This window comes from Phalacrocorax aristotelis, chromosome 1 (genome assembly GCF_949628215.1).
Source record: "Phalacrocorax aristotelis chromosome 1, bGulAri2.1, whole genome shotgun sequence".
Taxonomy (NCBI): domain Eukaryota; kingdom Metazoa; phylum Chordata; class Aves; order Suliformes; family Phalacrocoracidae; genus Phalacrocorax; species Phalacrocorax aristotelis.
In genome coordinates, this window is record NC_134276.1 from 187584148 (window position 1) to 187612133 (window position 27986).

General features: G+C 40.1%; 1 non-coding gene across 1 annotated transcript; it reads left to right on the plus strand.

Moving 5' to 3' along the window:
* Positions 1-16886: 16886 nt before the first annotated feature.
* On the plus strand, positions 16887-16960 carry TRNAN-GUU (transfer RNA asparagine (anticodon GUU)). Its single transcript has one exon. It is a non-coding gene; the product is annotated as a tRNA-Asn (tRNA).
* Positions 16961-27986: the final 11026 nt, after the last annotated feature.

Here is a 27986-nt window from a genome sequence, read left to right on the forward strand (position 1 = left end):
CTGCAGCCTCTGTGTTGAGTGGCTCTGTCAATTTTCAGACAGATATAATAAGAACCTGACTGGATAAATAAAGGCATACATTTCAGCTGGAGCTAGTCTCTGATCAGCGAATATGTTATGAAAATACTTTAAACTCTCCATCTTCTGAAGAAGAAATCAAATGCAGCTTTCAAAACTGGTGGGATAAAAAAGCCAGGACCAGGAAAACAACAGGCAGAAGATGGAATTTATGAAAACTTAATGAGCATATTTATATCAAATTATAATGAGGTATGGGGAATAAAATTTGGGCTGATAATAATCTATCTAGAAGCTGTGGAGAAGTGTTTCGTAAATACAAACATTTTCATAATTTCTGAAAATTTTCAGAAAATGTTAAAAGAAATATTCTTAAAACAGTTATATAGCCCACAACCAGGACACATACACATATGTGTGTCTATTTTCTTTTTACTTTAGTGGGTCTACACAGTGGTGAACACTGACAAATTCTATAAAAGTTAACTTAGTTTGCATCTTATAGTATAAACTCCAGGTCATAGAGAGCTGTCGGCGTTCTCACTTGGTTGCATTCTCTATACAGAGAAAGCAACAGGTGCGATATTAATAGAGGGGTTAAACTGTGTTGTAAGTTGTGTATCATTAAACTGGTAAAAAAGCATGTTTCTAATGCACTGGACAGAATGGTTACATGGCAATATAAAGAACTGTAAGCATCTGTACTGCCTGGTGCTTACCTTAATGTCGCCCTAAATCCAAACTCATAAGCTTCAACTGAGCCAATAGAAGGGACCTTAACATATATAACTTTTAACTGAAACTTTAACATACAGAAGATTGAGTTATATTGTTGAACTTTGAACTCTAGAGAGAGGTACATAGCTCATAGAATCATAAAATCATTAAGGTTGGAAAAGACCCCTAGGATCATAAAGTCCAACCATCAACCCAACACCACGTCTCCTAAACCATGCCGTGAAATGCCACGTCTACATGTCTTTTGAATACTTCCAGGGATGGCGACTCTTCCACCTCTCTGGGCAGCCTGTTCCAATGTCTGACCACTCTTTCAGTAAAGAAATTTTTCCTAATATCCAATCTAAACCATCCCTGGTGCAGCTTGAAGTCATTTCCTCTCATTCTATCGCTACTGACCTGGGAGAAGAGACCAACACCCACCTCACTACAACCTCCTTTCAGGTAGTTGTAGAGAGTGATAAGGTCTCCCTCCCCTCAGCCTCCTTTTCTCCAGGCTAAACAACCTCAGTTCTCTCAGCCACTCCTCATAAGACCTGCTCTCCAGATGCTCCACCAGCCTCATTGACCTTTTTTGGACATGGTCCAGCAACTCAATGTCCTTCTTGTACTGAATGGCTCAAAACTGAACACGGTATTTGAGGTGTGGCCTCACCAGTGCTGAGTACAGGGGCACGATCACTTCCCTACTCCTGCTGGCCACACTATTGCTGATACAAGCCAGGATGCTGTTGGCCCTCTTGGCCACCTGGGCACGCTGCTGGCTCATGTTCATCTGGCTGTCAACCAACACCCCCAGGTCTCTTTCCACCGGGCAGCTTTCCAGCCACCCTGCCCCAAGCCTGTAGTGTTGCATGGCGTTGTTGTGTCATGGAGCTTAAATAATGAATCTAGGTAGTCTTATGACAAGTTAGTGCCTTACTAGTAACATTCAGTATATTTGTGATTTTCTGAATGTTGCTATAGTGTACAGCAATAATCAATGCATGCGGTAACAGGATACTCCTTGTATTATCTGTGGTTCTGCTATTTTGCCTTCATTTTTTTTTTTCTAGGCTTTTGGTTTTATCCAACTACATGTACTTCTTCCACAGCGAAGGCTCACCCATCTGCTCAGCCTATCACAAACGTAGGTCCAGATTCTGAAATGGCCCTAGAAATGTGCTTCAGACCACTCTTGTGCCTCGTATACCTTTAATCTTCCCAAGATTGGAGGCAGACCTATGATTCAGCCCTTAGCCCTTTTTTATACCCACTACAATAAGGACAGCTGATTGCAGTGCTGTGCATTGTTTCTGGAGGGTGTTACAGATGGACATTTTGCTCACCCTTTTCTGACCTTTTGGAAAGTTAGGTTTTAAATCCTTCCAGTAGATGATCTGCAAGAGGTCTGCTTATCTACCAAGAGAAGTGACATGTTCCTCTAATTCTGGAGGTATATCATGATGTTGCGGTTCCTTTGTTTAAATCCTGCTTTTGACCTTTGTAAAGATAGTCACATTTTGCTAGTATACTTCTCAAATTTTCAAATTTTCTATTTGGTTTCTAATAAAAATAAAGTTAAGGGGTTAGGAAAGCAATTTCTGTCATTTTACTATAAAATTGGATTACATTGCATTTTGTTACTCAATTATCTGAGGGATCGGTAAAGGTCTTACCAGGAAAATTACTTTTATGACTTCACAGGGACTATTGCTGAGTACTGAGAAGTAGAATAGCACTATATCTATGCTAATAGATGTGCAAGTGAAAACATTGCCTAAGCTGTTTCCCTTTAACCTTTTGACATTATAAAGCTACTCTGCGTTGCTGTTTCCTAATGGTACCACTGTGGTAAACAGACAGAAGAGGACAATATTGATTAGGCTGAGTATACAGGGAAGACTAAAAAAAGGAAATGTACCAATCGTATTCTCTGTAACTCCTTGGGAAAGTAGATGGCCTTCATAACCTTGAATGCACCCATTTTCTTTCTAGCCATTATTTTGTGCCTTTGCAAAACTAGACTTTGCAATTGATAGAACTATCTCTTTAAAGATGCAACTTTCATGTTTAGACAAACTGCTGGCGTATTGCAACTCAATACAGCCTATGATCTTGATTGTCTATCTGATGTAACCATGGAAGCAAGTGAAGTAAAATCACAAGGGCAAAACATTTCATGGAAAAGAGAGATAAGTTCTGCATTTTCAATTCATCTGTAAAAGCCATTTTAAGGAACTGAGAAACAAAACAGAAAAAACCCAACAACACTGAGCAAACTGCTCACATAATATTTTTAATCTATGTTTAATGTAATTATACTCTAATCATCTAACATTCCTGTCCTTAATAGGGGATGGAATATTCTTCCTTCTAGTATTTCTACTGAAGTCTTCCCTGAAGTGGTTGTATTGAAGTTACAGATGCCCCAATCTAGGAAATAATTACAGCAACTTATGGGTACTTTAGGGTACTGGAGGAAATATACACCTGGATTTTCTATCATTGCTCTCCCACTGTACTCACTTTCGTGAAAGGAAAAGCTGTGGAAATAGAGCCCAGAACATGATGAGGCAGTTAAAACTCTAATACAGGAATTAAAGACATATCAGTCACTGGGGCCAGTGCACACCCGCAACCCTATTATAGCAGAATGGTGTTTTGCAGAACACGGTACTTATTGCACAGACTGGGCAAAGTGGGCCAAAAAGACCTTTAGTGTTTAACTCCACTGCATTTAAAGACACAGAACAGAGGTATTCCGAATGGGAAAAAGGACTTTTGACTTTAATAGTTGAGAAAATACACCAGGGGCAATGTGTTCAGGCTAGAGATCTGTTTAATCTTATAGAAACAATCCTAAAAGGAACTGCTCCCCCAGAAGGAATTACACAAAACCCCACCATCAGGAAATGGTATGCCTGCCTGATGGGAGTAGCAGATGACTGAAAGACATACAAAAATTTCCAAATTACAAATGCCTATAAACACTGACCCACTCACACTAAAAGAGCCATTTAAACTTTCCCTGATTCTCGATGCACCTCCCCTCACTAAGAAAATGTGAACTGAAGGCATTTGGTTTGCCAGTGCCTCAGTAAAGAGGGTAAATAGCTAATGGAGGTATAAAGCCACTGCATTAAAGATTACCACCCACAAAAAAATAATAGAAGGTGAAGGTAGTGCACAAGTAGGAGAATTAAGGACAGTTGTTCTAGCAGCACAAAACAGAGCAAAAATTACCTATGTCAACTACTATGCTGTGTGGGCAGGTGCCACACAATGGCTTTGTCAATTGGAAGCCCTAAGTGGGAAGTAAATAGATCCCCAGTTTTGAGAACTAAAGACTTGAAATTACTACAGCTAGGCAAGCACCATTTAAACTAGGGTGGATAAAAGCCCATGTAGAAAATGACCAGCCAGCTGGAAAATGGAACTAAGAAGTAGAAGAATTAGCTAGAATTAGGGGAAAAAAACAGGATATTGGCCCGATCCCGAATGGTATTGGGGGAATGGTTACATCAGAAATTAGGCCACACAGGCTGAGAAGAACTTTATTTTGCAGCCCAAAGCCAATGTTGGCCTCTAAACAGGAAAACATGTGAAACCACTCTTACAGAATGCCCCCAATGTAAAGTGAAATTCCAAACAGAACACTCTGCTAAAACACCACCCCTACACATTAATGAGGGAAAAACCCTGTGGTCAACATGGTAAATTGAATACATTGGACTCCTTAAACTGTCCTTGGGATATCAGTACATTCTTACAGAAGTAGAGGTTGTCTCAGGCCTAATTATGGCAACTAAATTTTGGAAGGCTAATGGTCAGAGCACCGTTAGAGGATTCTCCTGTTGGTTTTCAGGCCTACCAACCCCTGATGTCATCCAAACGACAACAGCTCACATTTTTCCAACAAGGAAGTACAAGAATGGGTAAAACAGGAAGAAATTCAGTGGGTATTCCATACCCCCTACTATCCTCAACCAAATGGGATAGTAGAAATAGCTAATAGTTTATTAAAAAGGAGCTTTAAGCCACATGGGCCCCATGGGATACTTGACTTTCCAAAGTACTTCATCAGTTGAATAATTAGTATGGGCCCACTAGGAGTCCTGTGAGCTGAGCATTCCTTGCAAAAGCTGGATCTGATGCTCCACCTCCTGATAAAAGAAAATTTCCAACAGCACTATAGCCAGGACAACCTGTCATGCTAAATTTACCACAAATTGGAACTGTACCTGTGACTCTAAATAAACCTCATCCCCCACTTGCTTGGGAAGCTACAGACAGCGGTGGTGCAAAACACAGAATTAGTGCACAATGGATTTTCCCTTCTTTCTAATGGGATAAACTGTCCAGAAAACCCCACTGAGACCAGCGTATTTTGCCCTTTTATCTTGCAGCCTCCTCAAAGTTGAAAATGAGAAACATCATCTACCGCTTTTGAAGATTTTGATAATACTTTGTTACCAACAAACACCCACCTGTCTCAATTTGTCAATCAAGAAATCAGCCGTGACTGTTTCAATAGATAAACCACATCTTGTTACTAACAGAGAACAATACAAATATGACCTGTGAAACACAACCACCTGCTAATAAGGGATATATATATGTTATGATTACTCACAATAACTCTTCCATGCCATATAGAAAATGTCGTAACACAAGTTGTTGTTCAATACATGGCATAGTGAAGGAACATTATGATGTTATAAACACCATGCAGATAAATGGCTCTAAAGAGGTGCAACATAATGCTAGGAACAATATCTCTCAGAAATACTAAACCTATCACAACATCATCAGTGCCTACTCTAAATACTCCCCTAGCTTTACTAAGAAGTCTTACTGAGAGAACCCTAGAGTGACCATGGTCTCAAGCTTGGGTTAAATATACCAGGACTGTAGGACTACACACTAACAGGAGAAATTTAAATCTTTCCACCATGGTCATGCATGGAACTGAATTATACTTAGAGAATGTGTGGAACTGGTATAAAGATGAAGCTTATGGCAAAGTTACCATACTTCAAGGAACAGGAGAGGAAGAAATTAAAATAAGATGCTGGATGATCAGTGGGCCTACCCATGAGAAGACATATGAGATTTCTGCGTACAACATTAGATCAAACCCAATAGCAAAGATACAAAATTTTGCACCTCTGAAAAATTAAACTGGTGGTATAATTTTACCTTAGTACAACCTGTTTTCATAATCTGCGTCTGGACTCACAGGGACATGGGACTATCATTTCAATTCAAAGTAGACATTACTGAGCGTAGCACAGCAACATCCACTACTCCTCACTGTGCTGGTTTTGGCTGGGACAGTGCCGATGGCACATCGATGCTTTAGTTGCTGTTAAGTACTGGCTAAGTGTTTCTAAGCAGTGCCTGTAGTAGTCAGGGACCTTTCCAGCTTCCCATGCTCTGCCACGTGGGCAGGAGGCCGGGAGGGGTGGGGCCACAGCCAAGACAGCTGACACCAACTGGCCAATGGGATGTACATTCCATACCATGTGATGCCATGACCAGTATATTAACGGGAGCAGCTGGTGCATGGGGGAGCAGTTGTGGCTTGTGGTGGTGGTGGCAGCGGCGGCAGCTTGTGGTGGTGGTGGTGGTGGTGGCAGCGGCGGCGGCGGCGGCGGTGGCGGTGGTGGCGGCGGCGGTGGTGGCGGTGGTAGTGGCGGCGATGGTGGCGGCGGCGGCGTCATGTGCTGTTTGTGTTGCTTGTTCATTTCTTCTTCCCCCGACCCCAGGTTTCACCTCTCTTGTTATTTTCCTTTCCATTGCATTATTGTTGTTGTTATTATTATAGTTTTATTTTAATCATTAAACTGTTCTTATCTCAACCCAGGAGCTTTACCGTTCTGACTCTCTCCCCCATCCCACTGGTGGGGGAGTGAGTGAGCGGCTGTGTGGGGCTGGGTTGCCATCTAAACCACAATACTCACTTAACATCCTCCCCAACTGTAAAAGAAAACTATCCCCATAAATTTCTAAAATTGGACCCTATACCATCAAATATACAGGCCAGCAACAAGTTCTATTTAATCCATCATGGTCCCTCAAATGAGTGGAACTATCAATGCAGATCAATATCTCTGCAATTAAACATATTTGCTCACCATTCCTAAGTATGTCCTACGCAGGATGGTTAGTGTGGTTGCATGGATGAACCCTCACTTCTCCAAAACAAACAAAAAGACATGTGACTGGTATTTTAGGGACAGCATTAGAAGTATTAAAAAGCATGGATGCTGAAGGTCTAGCAAGCAAAATAAGCTCAACAAGTAATTTACACAAATTAGAATGCCCATCGCAATCTTCTCTATCAGCACTGGGAACTAACCAATGGCTCTTATCTGTTATATTACCTCAATGGCAAAGAATTAATGAAGAGGACCACCAACTAATGGAGAACGCATTAGGTACAGCCCAGACTAATATCTCTCTTGCCCTTAGTTGTATTCAAGCCCAATTTTAGGTACAGTCTACTGTGGCAGCGATTGTGAGGGAAGGTGAAGAGGGCACCTTACCTACTGAAATTTGAAAAGTAGTCTGGGATAATGCAACTCAATTTGAAAAGGATTTCCAATCTTGGTGGAATATAGTTCGTTTCACTTGTGACCCCACCTACAGTATAGCCACAGCTTTTGTCTTAACAATATGCAATGCTTTAGGTATACATCATATACCTAATCATTGCATTGGGATTAATTGACAATGGAACTGTCCTCTATCTATTAGAACACAGAGTATGGGCCCAACAAAATGGGAACAAATGGCAAACTATTTATGTTGATGCATGTGTTGCATGGGGACAAAAGGGATTTATTTGTGAAAGTAATACTATTAAGGCCCAAGACATTTGTCTTGATACTAAACAAATTGTTTGTCATTTTGAAATTAATCCTGATGAAATCCCTGAAACTGTACTTATACATGTTGGAAATGGATGTGTTTGTATGAGAACCCTCTGTAATTCTATATTTACAGACAACATCACTGTAAAGACATATAATCACTCAAATATCTGTGTTTGCAGTTTTACTAAAATTGTGGGATGCGACTTCAGCTATTTGGCTCCTGTCACAACCTACCAATTGCTACAATCTATCATATCAAGACCTAATACCTACCCCCACTGGAATGAATCCTACATTGGTGAGAAAACTTTTGCAACATGATGACCTGAGTTAATTGCTAAAATGAATTTAGAACAACAGACAAAAAGTCCTAGTTACCATCCATCACAATGCAGAGGAGATACACCATGTCCTGGAAAGATTAAAGAAAGATGGAGAACATCACTGGTGGGAAACTCTTTTTGGATGGTCACCAACAGCAACTGGAATTTTGAATTTGATGCTCCATCCAATTGTAGTTTTGTTAATTTGAACCTTATTATGTTTATTGCTTATAATCATTTTGTATATCCGAGTTTGGCAAAAAAAAAAAGAAACAAATTACATCCATCCAGCATGTAAAACATATGCAATCAACTGATTTTGTATGTAAAATGGTATATAACTAACACTAATTAGAACACTTAAACTAAAATAATTGGACTCTTACCACTGATCTGCAATATGCCACATATTTATAAATGGAGGCAAGAGGTAACCATACTACCACTCTATGAGTCAATATAGTGGACTGACTGTAACCATGGGGTGGAGTGTGAAGCATGTGCTCAACCCCTTGGCTGTGCTTTGGTGCAGGCTTCAGAAGAGGTAAAGCCTGAGCTGTGGCCAGGCCAAAAAATCCTCTAGTTTCAATCTGTTCTAAAAACCCACAAAGGAGCAGAGTGGCACCGTGAGGACTGGTGCATATGAGCTTGGAACACCAATCATGCAATTGACATGTAAATAGTGGGTGGCTTTTCCAAGACTCATTTATCAAGGAGCCAAGAAAGTTGTGGGTACAAGGAGTCTCATGCATACATTTTCCATCTTTTGCAGTTTGACTATGAGCCAAGCACTATATTCTATCAATATGACAGCCTAAGGGAGCCGCCTTTGAACTCTCCCTGCTAGGCAGCATGGCTGCAATCTCCCCTTGAGCTGGAACACCTCTCAAGGCTGCTTCTCGAGGCACCTTTCACCAACAGCAGATCTTTGGTGAGTGACCAATATTGTGCATAACCTTGTAGTATGGCAACTTTGATTTTGTCTTGGTAACTTTGAACAATTGGCTCAACTAGAAGCAACAAGAGAGTCATGAAATAAACAGAAAGGCAGGATCTAGGGAAAACAAGTCTCTGCTTTGATAACTCTAATTTGGCTGAGGTGTAATAACTAATTAGTAACCTTCTGCATGGATGAAAAAAATGCTTTTGCAGTAAATAGTCTTCCTTTTTATTTAATCTCATCTTAAATATTTTTCAGTTGAGCTTTTCCAGTAAGTGCTGAGGACAGTGCCTATACACTATCACATAGTTGGGTTGGATTAAACTGAGTGTTTTTGTTATATGTCAGATAGATGTATATAATGCTGTGCTTAGAGTTAGCATGCCACTGAATGAATCATTCAGCAAACACACAGGTATACAGAGTACTGTCAATTTAGGAACATAATCTCTGAAGGAAATGAAGATTGTGAGGACTGTTATATACAATGAAATACAAACATGAGTTTTATTTCCTTGTGATTTTCTTTAGACATATGAACGTAGCTGGGGAAGGTACATAAGCAGGTATGTAACCTTAAGTTTATGAGTGAACTCTTCTATTTCAATTGGGATTTCTCTTCTGCAATCCTGTAAATGCCATTTTCTTAACTTAAATTCCAGCCTAACCATTGAAAAATATACAGATCTGATAGAAGACTGGGGTATTCCAAGTGTTTACTTTCTGTGTTAATTTGGGCAATGCATGTTTGTTGAAAAAGGCAAAAGAAAACATTCAGCACTTGTAGGAGGGATAGACAAAGAGGTCTGTTAATGCTGAACAAGTGCCAAGAAGAAAAAAGTTTGGTGACGGTGGAGTAGCAAGATAGTTTCACATGTACATAGCAAACTCCTATGGATGTCTAATATCTGAGGACTCAATTTCAAAGCCTTTGAATGGAATGATTCAGGGATAATATGACAAACAACAGATTTATGGGGACTAAAGCATATTGGATTACCCTACATGGCTTGACTTGTTTCCATAACTACATACAGAGCAAACCCTTTTGTTTGTGTACTCCATGGAGTCGTGTTCTTGCACACAATGAGACCATGGATTAGAAAATGGGGCAATAATGACAAAGAGACATTATGAGAAACAAGTATAAAACTTTGTAGATTAAAGAAATAATGAAAGCCTTTTATTTGCATGAGATGCCATTGTAAATCTAGTAAACATATACCACCAGCTAGTCCTGTAATTTCCATGTTTTCAACCTTAATGTGTAATTAGCAATATTTCAAAGTATGTGCAGATCCCTCCAGAATAACTATGGGGCATTTACAAAAAAAAAAAAAAAAAAAAAAGGGGGAAAAGTTGCTTTATTTTCATATATCAAGCAATTTTTATGCATACAGATCACATTTCTGTACTCTTTTGCTCCTGGAAATGTGCAAATTTCCTTTGCAAATTTTTGACAGTAGCAGCTTTCTGTAATTGCCAACTTTGGCTGCAGCATGGAAAGCACTAAAATACAGACCTAGCTAGCACTATGAGGCTACCAAGTATCTGTACTCAAAAATGGAATCAAACAGGAAAACAAGTCATCTTTTTATTGATCTTCTAGATATTCAATGACTGTAATATACATTTCATGATTGTAAGCATTTAATTTGCATGACCTTCAAAATAAAGCACACTTCTTGCTTCAGAAATGCTACATTTTCATTTTTGAGGTTGACAGGTCTCAGGACAGGTAGTATTTATGTTTGGAATTGCCATCTTGTAAGTCTACAATCAACTTCACAAAATAGCCATGCAGGAACTAGAAATCTGAGCTCTGGTTTTCAGTGATTATAAGTGTAATCTTAAATACATGAAGTTTGCTATAGGCTCCAAAGAAAGTTCCATGATTTGCTTTTCTTAAGAAATTATTTGACAGACTAGCAAAACTTTAAAAGAAATATTAATCTGTAGAACCTGTGAAATTCAAAGATTAAGAATGTGACTTCATCTTATAATAAATTATGTATTCACCCATGTCTTATCTCTGTAGCCAGAAGACCTCTATACCACAATTTACCAATGAACTTTTTCACCAAAGGAATGACATGTTTTAAGTAGTTCTGAAACTCAAGTAGTAACTCATATTCCTCATTAGCTGGCGAACACCCTTTAAATTGGATTTTTATGGTCCACACACCAAATTTATAGCTGAACACTGTACAAAATGCTATGTCATTTCTAACTTGGTTGTTAGTTTATACAAAATATGTATACCATTATTTTAAAACAGGAGAAAACATGATCTTCAGAAAGCTGAAAAAGATAGATGTGACATGAATTTGTGTATATGTATGTGTGTTTTGAAAAAGTATGCATTTATATTTTGACTAATAATGATATATACTTACAGGAAGAATGTGTGAGATGCATGCATTGAAGATTTCCAAAACAATGTTTCTGTTCTTCATTTTTCAGGACTTTGAAATTTAATGGAAATGATTAATATGTATAAACTCATTTTTACCTTTAGCAGTTTATAAGAAACTCACAAGTTAATTGCCAGCTTTTGATTAAAGAAGACTCTGCCAAATAGATGGATGTTCTAGTCAGTAATTATTGTGTAAATGAAGAAATGCCATCTCTGGACTGGTTACGATAGTTATTTACTTACATTGCCATTGTCTTACTTAAAAACCTGTATTTGCAGGTAACCACAGGCATTTGCACAATCCTGTGTAATTTCTGTTTCTATCAGAGATCGGTGTGAATGAAAGAAATCTCTGAGTCTTTTTAGGGAAAAGCCCCTACTTTCAAATATAGTTAAAAGGTTGCTCTGTCGTATCTCCAGAGTGTCAGGGGAGACAAAGTAAAATTGTTTTCTAGTCACTGTGTTTTCTTCTTTGCCAGGACTATTTTCCCTGGGACCAAATTGCTGCACAGGCTATAACAGCCTGACCCTTACATAAGAGAGACCAGCTTCCCTGCTGTGACCACCAGGGACTGAAGTCGTTGGTGTGCTTAGGCTACAAGTAGACAGGTCAGTGGAGCACAGCCCTGCTGCTAAGTTAAGGTACAAGATAGGCCTCCTCATCTATACACCTCCAACATTGGCAGATACAAAGCCTAAGAGCCTGCAAATCTCATAACACCATTCTACATACTACCTTGGGTCCCTCTGGGAAGAAACCCAGGTGCACTCATCTACCATAGAAGAGTTAAGTGATATGTTTTGGCAGCCAGCATAGAATCATAGAATCATATAACATCCACCTTGCTACAACCTCCTTTCAGGTAGTTGTAGAGAGTGCTAAGGTCTCCCCTCAGCTTCCTCTTCTCCAGACTAAATGATCCCAATTCCCTCAGTCACTCCTCATATGACTTGTTCTCCAGACCCTTCACCAGCTTCATTGCCCTTCTTTGGACATGCTCTGGCAACCCAATGTCCTTCTTGTACTGAATGGCTCAAAACTGAACACGGTATTTGAGGTGTGGCCTCACCAGTGCTGAGTACAGGGGCACGATCACTTCCCTACTCCTGCTGGCCATACTCTTCCTGATACAAGCCAGGATGCTGTTGGCCTTCTTGGCCCCCTGGGCACGCTGCTGGCTCATGTCAAACAGCACCCCCAGGTCCCTTTCCACTGGGCAGCTTTCCAGCCACTCTGCCCCAAGCCTGTAGCATTGTATGGATTGTTGTGACCCAAGTGCAGGACCTGACACTTAGCCTTGTTGAATCTCATATAGTTGGCCTCAATCCATTGATCCAGGCTGTCCAGATCCCTCTGTAGAACCTTCCTACCCTTCAGCAGATCAACACTCCCACCCAATTTGTTGTTATCTGTAAACTTAACGAGGGTGCACTGGATCCTCTCATCCAGATCATTGATAAAGATATTAAACAGAACTTGCTCCAAAACTGAGAAACACCACTTGTGACCAGCTGCCAACTGTATTTAACTCTGTTTGCCACAAGTCTTTGGGCCCAGCCATCAGCCAGTTTTTTACCCAGTGAAGAATACACCTGTTAAAGCCATGAGCAGCCAGTTTTTCCGGGAGAATGCTGTTGGGAATGGTGTCAAAGGCTTTACTAAAGTCTAGGTAGACAACATCCACAGCCTTTCCCTCATCCACTGAGTAGGTCACCTTGCTATAAAAGACCAGTTTATGTCAAGCAGGACCTGCGTTTCATAAACCCATGCTTACTGGTCCTTATCACCTGCTTTTCCTATACATACCATGTGATGGCACTCAAGATGATCTGCTTCATAACCTTTCCTGGCACCAAGGTCAGACTGACTGGCTTGTCGTTCCCCAGATCCTCCTTCTTGTCCTTCTTGTAGATGGATTCGCTTACTTTCAGTCAACTAGGACATCCTGGTTAGCCAGGACTGCTGATAAATGATTGAAAGTGTCTTGGTGACCAGCTCCCTCAGTACTCTTGGGTGGATCCCATCTGGCCCCATAGACTTGTGTGTGTCTAAGTGGTGTAGCAGGTCACTAATCATTTCCCCTTGGATTCTGGGGGCTTCATTCTGCTCCCCATCCTGTCTTCCAGCTCAGGGGCCTGGGTACCTGGAGAACAAGTGGTCTGACCATTAAGGACTGAGGCGAAGAAGGCATTAAGTACCTCAGACTTTTCCTGATCCTTTGTCACTGTGTTTCCCCCACACCCAATAAAGGATGGAGATTCTCTTTAGCCTGCCTTTTGTTGCTGATATATTTATAGAAACATTTTTAATTGCATTTTATGGCAGTAGCCAGATTAAGTTCTAGTTGGCCTTTAGCCCTTCTAATTTTCTCCCTGCATAACCTCACAACATCCTTGAGTCCTCCTGAATTGCCTGCCCCTTCTTCCAAAGGACATAAGCTCTCCTTTTTTCCTGAGTCCCAGCAAAAGCATCCTGGTCAGCCATGCTGGTCGTCTTCCCTGCTTGCTCATCTTTCAACACATGGGGCAGCCTGCTCCTGCACCTTTAAGACTTCCTTCCTGAAGAATGACCAGCCTTTCTGGACTCCTTTGGTCTTCAGGACTGCCTTCCAAGGGACTCTGTCAACCAGTCTCCTAAGCAGGACAATGTCTGCCCTCTGGAAGACCAAGGTAGCAGTTCTGCTGTCTCCCCTCCTTACTTCTCCAAGAACATAAAACTCTTATCATTTCATGATTGCTATGCCCTATACAGCCTCCAAGCATCACAAGTCCTTCTCTGTTCATGAATAACAGGTCCAGTGGGGAGCCTTCTCTAGTTGCTCACTCACTAGCTGTGTCAGAAGCTATCTTCCACACAATCCAGGAACCTTCTAGACTGTTTCCTCTCTGCTGTATTGTATTTCCAGCATACACCTGGTAAGTTGAGGTTCCCCATGAGGACAAGGGCTAGTGATTGTGTATTGGGTTTGTATGGCAATATTTTGGTAGAATGGAGGGGTACAGGGGTGGCTTTCTGTGAGAAACCGCTAGAAGCTGCCCCTATGTCTGCTAAAGTCAATGCCAGCTGGCTCCAAGATGGATCCACTGCTAAGGCCAAGCCCATCAGAGATGGTGGTAATGCCTCTGTGATAACATATTTAAGAAAGGGAAAAACTGCTGCACAACAGCAGCCAGGAGAAAGGAGTGAGAATATGGGGGAGAAACAACTCTGCAGACGCCTAAGTCACTGAAGAAGGAGGGGGAAGATATGTTCCAGGCACCAGCACAAACATTTCCCTGCAGCCTGTGGTGAAGACCATGGTGAGGCAGGCTGTTCCCCTGCAGTCCATGGAGGTTAACGGTGGAGCAGATATCCACCTGCAGCCTGTGGAGGACCCCATGCCAGAGCAGGTGGATGCCTGAAGGAGGCTGTGACCCTGCGGGAAGCCCATGCTGGAGCAGGCTCCTGGCAGGACCTGTGGACCTGTGGAGAGAGGAGCCCACGCTGGAGCAGGTTTGCTGGCAGGACTTGTGACCCCACAGGGGACCCATGCTGGAGCAGTCTGTTCCTGAAGGACTGCACACGCTGAAGCAGTTCATGAACTGTAGCCTGTGGAAAGGACCCATGCTGGAGAAGTTCATGGAGGCCTGTCTCCTGTGGGAGGGACCCCATGCTGGAGCAGGGAAAGAGTGTGAGGAATCTTCCGCAAAGGAGGAAAGAGTGGGAGAAACAACATGTGATGAACTGACCATAATGCCCATTCCTTGCCTACCCCTTCTAAAGAGTTTATAGCCATCCATTTCAGCACTCCAGTTGTGCAAGTCATCCCACCATGTTTCTGTGATGGCAACTATATCATAGTTTTCCTGCTGTATTATGGCTTCCAGCTCCTCCTGTGCTGTGTGCATTGGTGTAGATGCACTTCAGATGGGCTGTTGAGCCTGACACTTTTTTGCAGGGAGAAACAAAATCCTTCATGACCATTCTCAGGCATTTCTGTGGTTTCTGACACATCATAACCCTTGCATCTTTGCTGCCACATGGATCTCCATCCCCCACCTTCACTGAGATGGCAGACCAAAGGACCTCGCTAGCACACTGTCCTTCAAACACTGGTGTGCTTCCCCCAGGCTTGTCTCCAGTAAGCATGTTTTTAGCCCTTTCCCCCTTCAAATCTAGTTTAAAGCTCTTTCAGTGAGCCCTGCTAACACTTGTGCAAAGATCCTTTTCCCCATCTGTCACCCTTCATCCCAAGGCCCTGAAGTCTCTTGATTGTCCTTGGATTTCTTGTTCCAACTTCATTGTTCCTTACCTGAAAAATCAATAATGGATAATAACGTGAGGGCTGTACCAGCATAGGAAGCTTTCTCTTCACATCTTTAACCTGGGCCCCAGGGGAGCAGCAGAGTTCTCTAAGAAGTGGGTCCAGTCTGCATATTGGGTCTTCTGTTCCCCTCAGAAGGGAGTCTCCTATGACAGTGACCCGTCTTCTTTTTCTTTGTGGAAGCAGTATTGATGCAGGATGTAGGCTGACAACCTCAGCAACACCTCCAAGCTAGATGAACCATCATCCTCTTTATTGTTTGGTTCCACTTGCAGACCCTCATTCTTATTATGCAAGGGAACCTGGGAAGGTGAGGGAGTCACAGAGGAGACGTGCCTGCCATGCCGGGCAGCAGCTTGTTGCCATTTTCCCCTGTCCCTTAAGTCACCACATTCAGCCAGGGGGAGGGAGGATAGAGAATCCTCCATATCGTGCGTCCTGTCTGCCTTTTTGGTCTGTCCCAGGGAAGGTAGATTGTAATTTCAGTAGTCTGTCTCTTTCACTCTTCCTGATACTCCTCAACACATTCACCTTCTCCTGGAGCTCTGTCACTAAGCGGAGGAGTTCCCCTACCAGGGTGCACCTCCCACAGGTATGCTCACTGCTGCTGTCTGATACTGGCATAAGAGTAGGGCATACCCTGCAGCCTGACACCTGGGTGGCAGCACGTTCCCACCAGAGCTCTGTCTGGGAAGCTGCATCAGTTGTGGCAGGTACAGAGCTCAGAGAGGCCATGGCTTTCTGCCAGGTAGATACCATTGTTCCCTGGTCAAGCTGGCCAACCTTCAACACCCTTCCTGCATACCCTTCTGTGTAAAATGCCGTGCAAACTGCTTGGCCGTGCCCTTGCTGTCACACCACTCATTGTTTTCCCACCCTGTCTGCAGCGCTCCTGGTCGCTCATGCTCCCCAGAGCATGTCTGGGGGCTTGGTCATCATGGCTCCTGGCCCTGCCTAGCTCTTGTCACCTGCTGTCCCGTGAGCTGCAGTCTCCTGGCTGGTCTTTTGTCTCCCCCTGAGGTTCCCTTGGTCCGGGAAACCCACGTGTGCACCTCACTAGAGCGCTCTGCTGCAGATCATGCCAGCACCAGAGCTGATTGCCTTGGTGAGCTGGGCTTTGGGCTCTGCATCTTCAAGGACTCCTTTGCTTAGGCTTGCTTAGAGCCCGGCACAAAGCATGTGGTTGGATGCAAATAAAGAAGATAATTTTCATCTGTGGTTTAGACCATATTTCTACTATATAAACTAGCCTTAGATATCTCATCTTCATCTGTTTTGTGCTAGTAAGTCTCTGTGGCGCAATTGGTTAGCGCGTTCGGCTGTTAACCGAAAGGTTGGTGGTTCAAGCCCACCCAGAGACGGGTTCTTCCCTACCCTCTGTCTGTGGCAAGAGGTTCCTTCTAACCCAAGCTGTTCTTTGGTTAGTGCAGAAATTATTCAGAAGCTGCAGTAACAGCAATGCAGTATCTCTGAATAGCAATCACATTCAGGCTGCTGGGTAAACTGGTATTAATGGCCCTGTATTCTGTGAAGTCATGCAAAGCAGTCTGTATATTCATGGTTTTGAACTTAACTAAAATTAAGACTAGGATAGGATTCTTTCCTCAGGCAGGCTCAACTGTGTGCTTAGGTATCCTTCAGCTGGAACAGAATATCCTTCGTCTGTTTAGAGGCTTTATAGCTACTATTCAAAAACTAATTTATTGACAAAGTGTGGTGATCCATAAATTGAATTATTCAATGACAAAATATTTGTCTGGAGATACAACAAAGAAAGTACTTACAAACTTCTAGCCTGTAACCAGTTCTTTGGGTTTTCCTGTGAATATTTTTGACAGGTACAATATTGAGCCTGTAGTGAGACAATTTTGTCAATAAATGCATAAATTTTTAGACAGTGCAAACTTTTTTCCTTCTCTACCCATCATATAAAAGAGTTCTTTTTTGGAAACCCATAACTCAGTATGTTCAATTAAAATAACACAGAAAAATTATTTTACTGGGTTGATACATTGACATGTTGTACTCCTTATTTATTTGAAGCTTGGTAACAAGTTAGAAGATTCAATAGCACAAAGACAAGCATTGACAAGTAAAACAAATGCTGTCCACACTGCCACCATTTCAGAACTCTGAAATGCCCTCAGGAGCTCCTTTGTCCTCCATTTATTCAAGGACTTGCATATTTCTATATCATGGTGTCAATACCGTGGTAAATGAGACACACTGAAGGTCAGAAAGAACTTTGTACCAGGTCTAAGCCTTACTAATTCAACCATGTAGATCTGACTGATACTTGTTTTCAGGAAACACTGTTGTCAGGTTTGTCAGCATTTCACAGGATTAAAAACATCCTTTTTCTGTGATATGTTCCATGTATTTGGTGGCGGTTTGGACAGATTTACTTTTTTCTTTATCTTGTTATATCCAGAGCTTCCTGTTTCTAGACAGATCTCCTATAATGCCACAAATATCTTTCAGGGAGCATGACATCAAGTTTTACTTGATGACCATTTTCTTGTCTGATATTTTGTGTCATTGGCAAGACTATCGCTATCCTAGTTTATTTCCATTATTAAGGTTCTCAGGCCTAAACCTTGTCAGCTGAGTTCTTATCTGATTATTGAGGCTTGAGGTTTTTTTTTAATATTAGTAATTTACCTCACTGGAGACAGAGCTTCCAAACCATGTATCTTTGTATAAATTTGAGTTTTACTAAGTTAGGTTATCTCTGTCTTTACTGACTGTCAAACTGAGAAAATATTTAGTAAGTTTGAGAGAAAACAGACCCTTTTCTTCAGGATGTTAAACTATTTCCCATGACTTTTGCAACTAATTGATTTTGACATGTAAGTATTATGGTATTATATTTTCTACAGTGTAATTGCATGAAGGAATTAGGAGATATTTTTCATTATTTTGTAGAGGAATATGCCAATTTCCACCAATTCTTTTGGCCACTTCAGAAACTTATTTTTACTATGCATTGTTTTCCTTTTTTCACTACCTGTCACTACAAGTTCTACCTGTTGTGCACTCCTCTATTGTAATGAGCTGTTGTTTCATTTAATATACACATTTTTATTACTGCCTGTAAATTGCAAATATGAAATGAAAGTTGTAAAAGATGTAGTAAAAAATTCATTTTAGGATAAGTACTAGAGCTATCAGTGTAGGTATGGGAAAACTCACTTACTGAAAATATGTGACTGGGAATACTTGACAGACAAATATTTTATCCTGTATAGATGTAGCTGAGTGAAAATAAAAAAAAATGTTATGAAGTTCATAAATACTTGATTTAAATATATCTTTACTCCTCTCTTTCTTTGTTATCAAAAAAGAAGCAACAATAACATTTATACTGTATTGTGTTTAGATCACTTCCAGTATGTCAAACTCTTTTCACACAGGATTTTATTCATTTGAAGGTAGTTCTGCACTAAGGTGGGGGATGAGAAGGGGAGAGAGAGAGAGAGAGGGTGCAGGGTTCTTTCTGGGTATGAATAAGAAAAGCCCAAAAAATGGCTTAATGAAATAATTGCTGTAATAAGGTAGAATAAAAAGAGTGATATTGATAACAAGTAAACCTTACATCCCTTCAGATACCAGCAAGCCTGCTTTCATGCAGCATGAGGCGGACCCTGGGTGGACCTTCCCATGGCAAGCCTGTCCGTGGAAGAAAGTTCCTTCTTTTTGGCTATTTGAGCTACTACATAATTTTCTTACAAGTAAACAACTTGATTAACAATTTCTACTGTCAAACAAAAATGGTGTTCATATAAGAACTTGCTGCACTGTTACTAAGGCAAGGCCACACAGGTGGCATAAATGCCAGTACCAAGTGGGAGCTGCTTTCAGGGTCCTCTGTTACAGTGATGTGGATGAGCTCATCCTGCAGCCAAGGATTTGTGCAGCACAAGGCAGCCACACTGGATACAGTGCAACGCAGCCCAATGTACAGTTCTCTTTCAGTCAGAATCATTGCACTCCACCCCTTATCCACATATAGCTTATCTTTCCTAAGATATTGTAATTGCAGATTATGTAAATAACAGAGTGTGCTGGTTTTGGCTGGGATAAAGTTAATTTTCTTTGTAGGCTATGTTTTGGATTCCTGCTGGAAACAGTGTCGATAATATAGGGATGTTTTTGTTATTGCTGAACACTGCTTACACAGAGTCAAGGCCTTTTCTGCTTCTCACGACACTCTACCAGGTCATGCTGGAGCACCTGAAAGCATGTGGTCATGGATAGGCCCACAACAGAGCAGGCACACACTCCTGGAGGGACTGCAGCTATTGGTAAGGCCATGTTGGAGCAGGTATATCTCTGAAGGCATTGTGACCTGTAGAGAACGCCATTCTGGAACTGGTACACCTCAAAGTGACTGTGGCTGTGGCTAAGTCTATGCTGCAGCAGGTATATCCCTAAAAAGATGGTGGATCATAGACACGGCTCCACTCGGAGCAGGTACACCCCTAAGGGACAGCAGTCTGTGGGTAAGTCCAAGCCAGAGCAGGGGCAAGGGGAGGAGTTCATTACTACAATGTTAAACCCTATGGTTTGGTCCAAAGGGGTGGAAATTGTAATGGAAACACTTTTAAATTGTTGCAACCTGGGATCTGTGTTTCATGTTATGGGAATTACTATAGCAAGAACCACCCAAACCAATGGAGGACAAGCCTTACAAGAAGCAGTGCAAGTGCAGCAGTGACCTGACCTGCGCTGGCTTTGGTACCCAGTAACTCCATGCAACACACCACCTCTCCTGTCCTGCGTGATCACCATAACAGATGGAGCCCAAAGTCATGGACTAAATTAAATCAGTGGACGTTTTGTGGACATTTTATGGACATTTCACAGGGGTGGTCCATAGACTAAGGGAATGATATCTGTGTATTATATCAAAGGATGAGAAGGGGGATGGTGGTTATTGAGGATGTGAGGATGTATTGGATAGTGTGGGACCTGAGTATGAAGTAAATGGTATGGAATAAGGGGTTTCTCAAGCCCTGCGTAAATGTGCTCAACAGAGCACATGTGGCCTGTTCAAGGTCATTAACTCTTTGAATACAAGGTCTTCTGCAAGGCTCCCAGTACCCTGGAGCAGTCTGATTTTTGTCTACGGTATTGTATCTCAGACCAGCTTAAAACAAAAATGTTACACTGGTTTTACTAGTTGTTTATGTGTTACAGAACAAGAGCCAAATTCTCACTATATATTTACTGTAAATAGAATGAAATTTATGACTAATAAGGGCTGACTTAATTATAATTCTACTGAGGTCAGAGGCTCAGTTCTGCATTTCTTTGTCAGAAAACTTACTGAAATTAGTGGTACAAATGAACAAGGATAACATTAATTAGAAATGATTCAGCATCTTAAAAGAGATACTTCAAGTTTATATTCAAACATAAATCTGAATTTAAAGTATTTATGGCATTGAGTTCCACTATGGGATTACAGATGACCAAATTTTGTTTGTACTCTGTTATTTCATTTTATTTTGTTCTTCTTCTTGTAAGTAATTTCCAATCTTTTGACTTATTCTCTCTACAGCGATTTTCATGATCCTTTCCTTACCTTGTGATCGGGATGATCTGGTCAAGCTACAACTATGCATGTTCACTGCCCTCTACAAGTTTTAGCAGCTTTGAACCAGCTCACCAAATACACACATTTGAGTGGTACCAGCACAAAAATGTCATATAAGTTCACTCATAGTGGGTGAAATCGGTTGCAGTGTACAGCATTGTGGTGCTGTAAAACCACCAAGCATGTAGTATTAGAAATATTGTCTGATATATGCAAAAACAAGTCCATGTGAAGCAAATTGGCAAGATAGGGGAAGAGTGATTAAAACCAAAAGACTAAGCTTCCAGATACACTTTTTTTCTAAATAAGTCAAGCAAGAGATATAGGCAAATGGTGGTTATAACATTAATGGCTAAGAGCAGCAATAGCTGCCTTAGATGTCACCACCCTCTGCTCCTTCTTTGGTGGCAGAAGCATATGGAGCAGGCAGCTGTGCAAGCAGATAATGGAAATATTCTATCTAGACTATGCCTAATATTGGAGTAGCCAGTGACAAAGTGAGCACTGACAAGGTACAGTATTTCCTGCCTTGCCTTTTTGTAATGTGGGAGAAAAATTTCATTCTGATGGAAGAAATATATTAATCCCAAACTACTGGAATAAATCAAGGAAACCATGATGTTAGAAGAAATTATAACTTTTAAGTCTATCTTATCTTCTTAGTTTTAATTATGTAAATTTGGGGCACCTCCTCCAAGAATAGTGGAATAACAGTCACTGTGACTGGGAAAGAAATCTGGATCCCTATTCTAGGCTCCAGCCTTTGTAAAATCAAAATTATCAAAAAGCTAAAATGTAGGGTTATGCTTCAATGATCCACGATGTATCCTCCAATAACATTATAAAGTACACTGAGAAATTAATAAATGAAAAGGAGAAAGAAACCCAGGAAAACAGACAAGAGATTTTAAAAAGCAGATGATGAAGAAATGATAAGAGATTACTTTGGATAAATAAATATGGAAGAGTTATATTAGCAAGAGACAGACAAGAAGTAGTAGATGCAAAACATCAAGATATATACACAGGTTTCAGTTACATTTGATTACTTTTAAGTCCACCAACTTTGTCCTCCCAAGTCTAGGGAAGGTTTGTAACACCAGAAGATAAGCAAATGCATTCCAGAGGCAGCTGTAACTCTTCGAATACATTTGTGTTTGTAAACTAAGGAGTCCATCCATTTATCATTAAATCAACTTAAAACACTATTAAAACACTATGTGTTCTCAAGTCTATCCTATCAAACTCCCTTATTCCCTGGAAGAGGCCGGTTTATTACGGAATTAGTCACTGGTTCATTCTAAGCCCCAGATGATGACGCAGCACTGTTTGGGAAAATACTCCTTGGCCCAGGACAAAACTAGGACATAGTATTTAATCCACAATATAAAAATATGGACAGCTGAGCTGTACAGCCTGGTCTCTAGCCCTTTTTAATTTACTTGTATAGACATAGCTCCTGTCTTTAATCCTGAAGACACCTGCAAGTTACACTTTACCATACTTGAACCTTATTTAGCCTGTGGCTGATTTTGATTTTAGAATAATTTCTTTATTTTATGCCTTGTTGTAATGTACCTGAAAAGTTGCTTGATTGCTGGAATTAATCACATACATGTATGACATGTTTGATACCCTAAAATCCAGACTCATACCTCAGTTTTCTATTTTTATTGACATATGTTAAGACAGAAAAATATTTATAAATAGGGGAGACAGGAAGAATAACATTAATGGTGAAAATAGTTGTAACAAACCTGTAGTGAAAAAGGAGGGAGAAAAGTGACTTAAAAATCTAAGTATATTTAAACATGGATAACATGTTAGCACAAGTTCAACAAGTTAAAATCCTGACAGGGCAGATAATCGATTGCATGCTTCTTTCTTATCTGTAATCTACAGATGCTTTCTCTAGAAAACCTGTATTCTCATGTGGTTTTTTTGTTGTTGTTTTGAAGTCATCAACCAAAATATATCCAGACTTCATACATAAAGAGTTATCAATATCAAAAACAGACCTGGAACAAAAGGTCACTAAGATCCATCACACAGCTTTTAGCAAGATTGTTTTTACTCTTGGTGTGTTTTGGTATATATCTTCAGATACTGACCAGAGTCTTTGTTTAACCGAAAACACACCACTAAAATTGAAACGACCAATATGCTTGATTTCTCATGTTGCTCAAACTACGGGTAATATAGAAAGCCACAGTAAGACATTATTATAATTGTTCTTGTTTTTGTTTTTATTATTATTATTATATTATTATGACTCTGCCCACTGCGAAAAACAGCACATCCATAAGCAAGTACTTTTCACCATTTCAGTTTTTCATTACAGTTGAGCATTGCCCATGCACTGTTTCCTCTATAATACCCATCTTCTCTGCAAAGTAAGTCTGCAACGCTAGTTAATTTACTGTACGTAAGGTTATATAGAGGACACATAGAGCTACAGCAGTTCATAGGCTGTGGCAGTGTCAATAATGGTTGTTAGATGTCCACAAAACAGGTGCAAATTCCTTCATCCAACCTGTATAAGATTTCTTTTAGAAGTCCTCTTATGTAAAGCCTTGCTTTTGTAGAAGACAAGTAGCATTACTCCCTTGATCATTCAGAGTGTTGCTTCTAAGAAATTTTCACCTAAAGAAAATTGCTGAATGGCAACTAGAAATATTTCAAGTAGGTATTTGTTATTAAAAATATTAATTTCCGTTAGTAAATCTGTGTTTCTATTTAACAGACATTTCCATTTTAAGCGAGGGTTTATATACAGTAGAAATAATGTTATCATATTTTAATGATTGTATTTATATCATGACACTATTATGCAACATACCAGTCTAAATCTCTTTCCTATATGGATGTTAGAATTCAGACAATTTTGCACCTGTGCTTTAATGAAAAATACTATCTGATTTTTTACATCCTAAGCATTTCAAAATGGCAATGAGACCTTTCCTGCAATGTAATTTCAGTAAAACAATCACTTTTTAAAGCACCTTGTTATTGAATCCTTAGAGGAAGCAACTCCATCTAAATGATCGTAAAAGGATACTATATTTTCTTTGCTAAGACATTTGGTATCTAGGAATAATGTTAATTTCATTGTAGACCAAGAAAGCATTCAATTAAAGCACTACAAAATAAATACAGTGAAAACCAAGTAATAGCTATTAGATGTTTTTCAAGGTTATAAATTACAGGGGGTTTCTATTAAAATTGATATTGGACTAAAGGTATACCTCTCACTACGCTATGGTTTTTAACATGTTTTTAGCCACAACGACATTAATAATTTCTTCAAGAGACTGAAGGAAATAGAGAAATGGGCTTTTATAATGAAAATGAAAGATACCATTTATCGACATCTTGGTGCTAAATTCAAATTACTTGAAATACCTATTCAGTGTATTGAAATATTTATTCAATGAATATGTAAATTTTTTTAAAAAAATTTAATCCCTTTCAGACTTGATCTTTTGTGAAATCACAAAATACAGTATTGCCCTTGTCTATAAACCCTTTTCCTCAGTGCCCAACTTGAATCTTTGTCAATTATTTCAACCTCTGAATGTTAATCTTAGATGGACAACATGTTTTTAAAATTTCACATTTTTTCCACTCATCTTCTGTTTTCCTCCAGCTTTAGATGAACAAATAAAGTAATGATTTGAATAGATTGGTTTGATGTGCATTTTTCAAATTAATACATATTATACAATTTCTGTTGTAGTTAGTATATTAAAACAACGCAGCACATTAGGAGGTATGTTGTTTTCATGCTATGATTGTATCCCAAAGGTCTGGTGAGACAAAAAGCACAGCTGTTATACAAGAAGGAGAAAAAGGGAAAACCCAACGATTTCTCAACATTCAATTATTACTTAAGGACTCTAGTATGGAGGAAATGAGATAATAGTATTTATTCCTGTGTTCTGGAAATAATACATTTGAGTAGTTAGAATATGTATGGATTAACATTCTAGGATAAGCTATGAAATTTGTCTGCTTTTATCCAAGAAACCAATGAGAAATCATTAATGAGAAGTCTTAAGCATTTTTAAAAGTTGACTGAATGGCACCATTAAAATGCTAAAAAATAAGACCAATATCACACACAGTATTTTTTGCAGTTTTAGCTTTGTAGCTGTAAAAATGATTCACATAATAGAGTTTTAGTAATTTTTGATGCTAATATTCACTGTGTTATTATCCTCGTTTCTGAAAATCTATGCGCTGTTAGTGATAAAAATTCCCTCAACCTTTGGAGAGGAAATATCTATTTAAATCTGTCTGAACTCACACTAACGTTACTAGTCTTCTATGGCAGGCATGGTTTTCAGTACGTTTCTGTGCAAGGAGAAGCTGTCTTTCAATTCCCTATTGACGGATGCTATTAGTATAGCTAAAACCAGAGTTCGACACCATGCATCTGTGACTACAACTCTATACAAGAAATTCACACAATGGGATCACTCCTTACCCTTTGCTCTCTGCCTCCCAACAAGCAGATTCATAAGGGTTATTCTTTGGGACACCATTCATCTCTACAAGGTTTCTTAATAATATTCTTCCTGAACATTCACCCTTCTATTCTTACACAGTTACCTGGATGGATTCATTAAGATCTGAAGGAAACTAGTGATACACTGGGTCAAATAAAGGAGAAAAGTGAGATTTTCCATTATGGCCCAACAATAGGCACCGCTGGGCCTGCGACCAGAGCACAATGTCATCTACTGATTTCCTTCTAAAGTCTGTGTAGGCTTAAAGGATGTCACATATTTCTTATAGTGCTCCACGTTTTAGATACTGGGAATTATCTCACTGCATGGCAAAAGCTGTCACAGAAAGCCTTTAAGTTACACTGGTCAGAAACTTTACTTGTTTCAGGCCTGATAGAAGACAGATCAGCATTTGTTATAACCCTCTCCTGCAGAAATTAATAGATTAGGCAGAACTGGGTTTAGCCCTAGAAATCTCATTTGCTTCCTTGTTGATTCTGTTAAGATTTGCCTCTTCTGTGGGTGGAAAGGGATGTAAGCAATACACTAGTTTACAGAAAATTTTCACTGTGAATCTAATTCAGCAGCAACCCTCCCATTATGATCCTTACTTCAGAGAGCTGGATTGCACTTTTAGACTGCTGTCTGCCTCTTGGTAAGCACATAAAGATCTTTCAAACTTATTTGGGACTCTCTTCTTTTTGACAGGATGTTGTAAGATTAACTTTCCTGAAAATTCACATTGCTGTGGCAATCTCACATGGAGCATGCAAAACTGCAGAAGCGCAATGTTCCTTTTGGAGCTTGTTTTTTTTTCATGTGTATGTGCATGTGCGGTTTTGTTTTCTTTTTTTTTTTTTTTTTTTAATATTTTTTATTGGGAGAACAATACAAGAAATGTCTTTGAAGATAAAGCATATGTAGCCCTATGGCATCTGTTACTGTAATGGGCAATAGGTTAACGCCTACAAAAAATACGTGCAAACTGCCTCTTTTGGGTCCTTTTGCCTCTTACATGAAGAAAAACACCACAGCACAGCTTCTACATACTACTGAGGGAAAATATGGTACATTCTGGAAAGTATTGCTTTTGGAAAAAGAAGGGACTCAGGATTTCTTAACTTGTATTTCTTGTTCTTGTTGTCATCTATAAACATTTTTTGATATAAATAGTCAAATTAGTGCAGTGTAGCACTTTGTATTCTGAGAAATAGTAGCTACAGTCTAAGGAGCTGACTGCCAGAGAATTGCATTACAGTGTTCTTCAAAATAGAAGTGAGACAATAATTACATTATTTGTCTAGAATAAAGGGAGGGAGTACTTACACTATCTACTTATCAAAGCCAGTATAAGTGTAATGGATTTCTATGGTGCTATACCAGTTTACGTGGGCTGAGGATCTGGCCCCTTTTTTACCATGTTCTTCTTGATAGTACTTAAGCTGTGAGCCAAAATGCTGATCCTAGCACAACTGGGAAAGCCTCTGGACAGTGATTCCTGAAATAAGCTAATCTCCATGTAGTCATATAAAACCACTTGAATGTGTACTGGTTTGGGCTGGGATACAGATAATTGTCTTGGTAGTAGCTTGTATGGTGCTATATTTTGTATTTGTGATGAAAATGGTGTTGATAACACAGGGATTGTAGTTACTGCTAAACAGAACTTACAGTCAAGGCCTCTTCTGCTTCTCACACCACTCCACCAGTGAGGAGGCTGGGGGTGCACAGCAGATTTGGAGAGGACACAGCTGGGACAGCTGACCCCAACTGACCAAAGGAATACCCCAGACTGTATGATGTCATGCTCTGCAAGAAAAGCTGTAGGGAAGGAGGAAGGGGGGACTTTTGGAGTTATGGCGTTTTTCTTCCCAAGTAACTGTTGTGCATGATGGAGCCCTGTTTCCTGGAGATGGCTGAACGCCTGCCTGCCCACGGGAAGGAGTGAATGAATTCCTTGTTTTGTTTTGCTTGTGCACATGGCTTTTGCTTTACCTATTAATGCCTTTATCTGAATCCACAAGTTTTCTCACTTTTACCCTTCTCATTCTCTCCCCCATCCCACTGTGGGGAGTGAGCAAACAGCTATGAGGTGCTTAGATGCCTACTGGGGTTAAACCACAACAATATGTTGACATTGTCTTGGGTGTATCATGCTGTTATTCATGTTTTGTTTATAGAGACTTCGCAGGAGTCTAGAACCTACCCAACACAGCAGGAAAAATTAATACAAGGTTTTCCAAACAATATGAGAGGAAGCAAGGTATTTCTAAAAAGCAA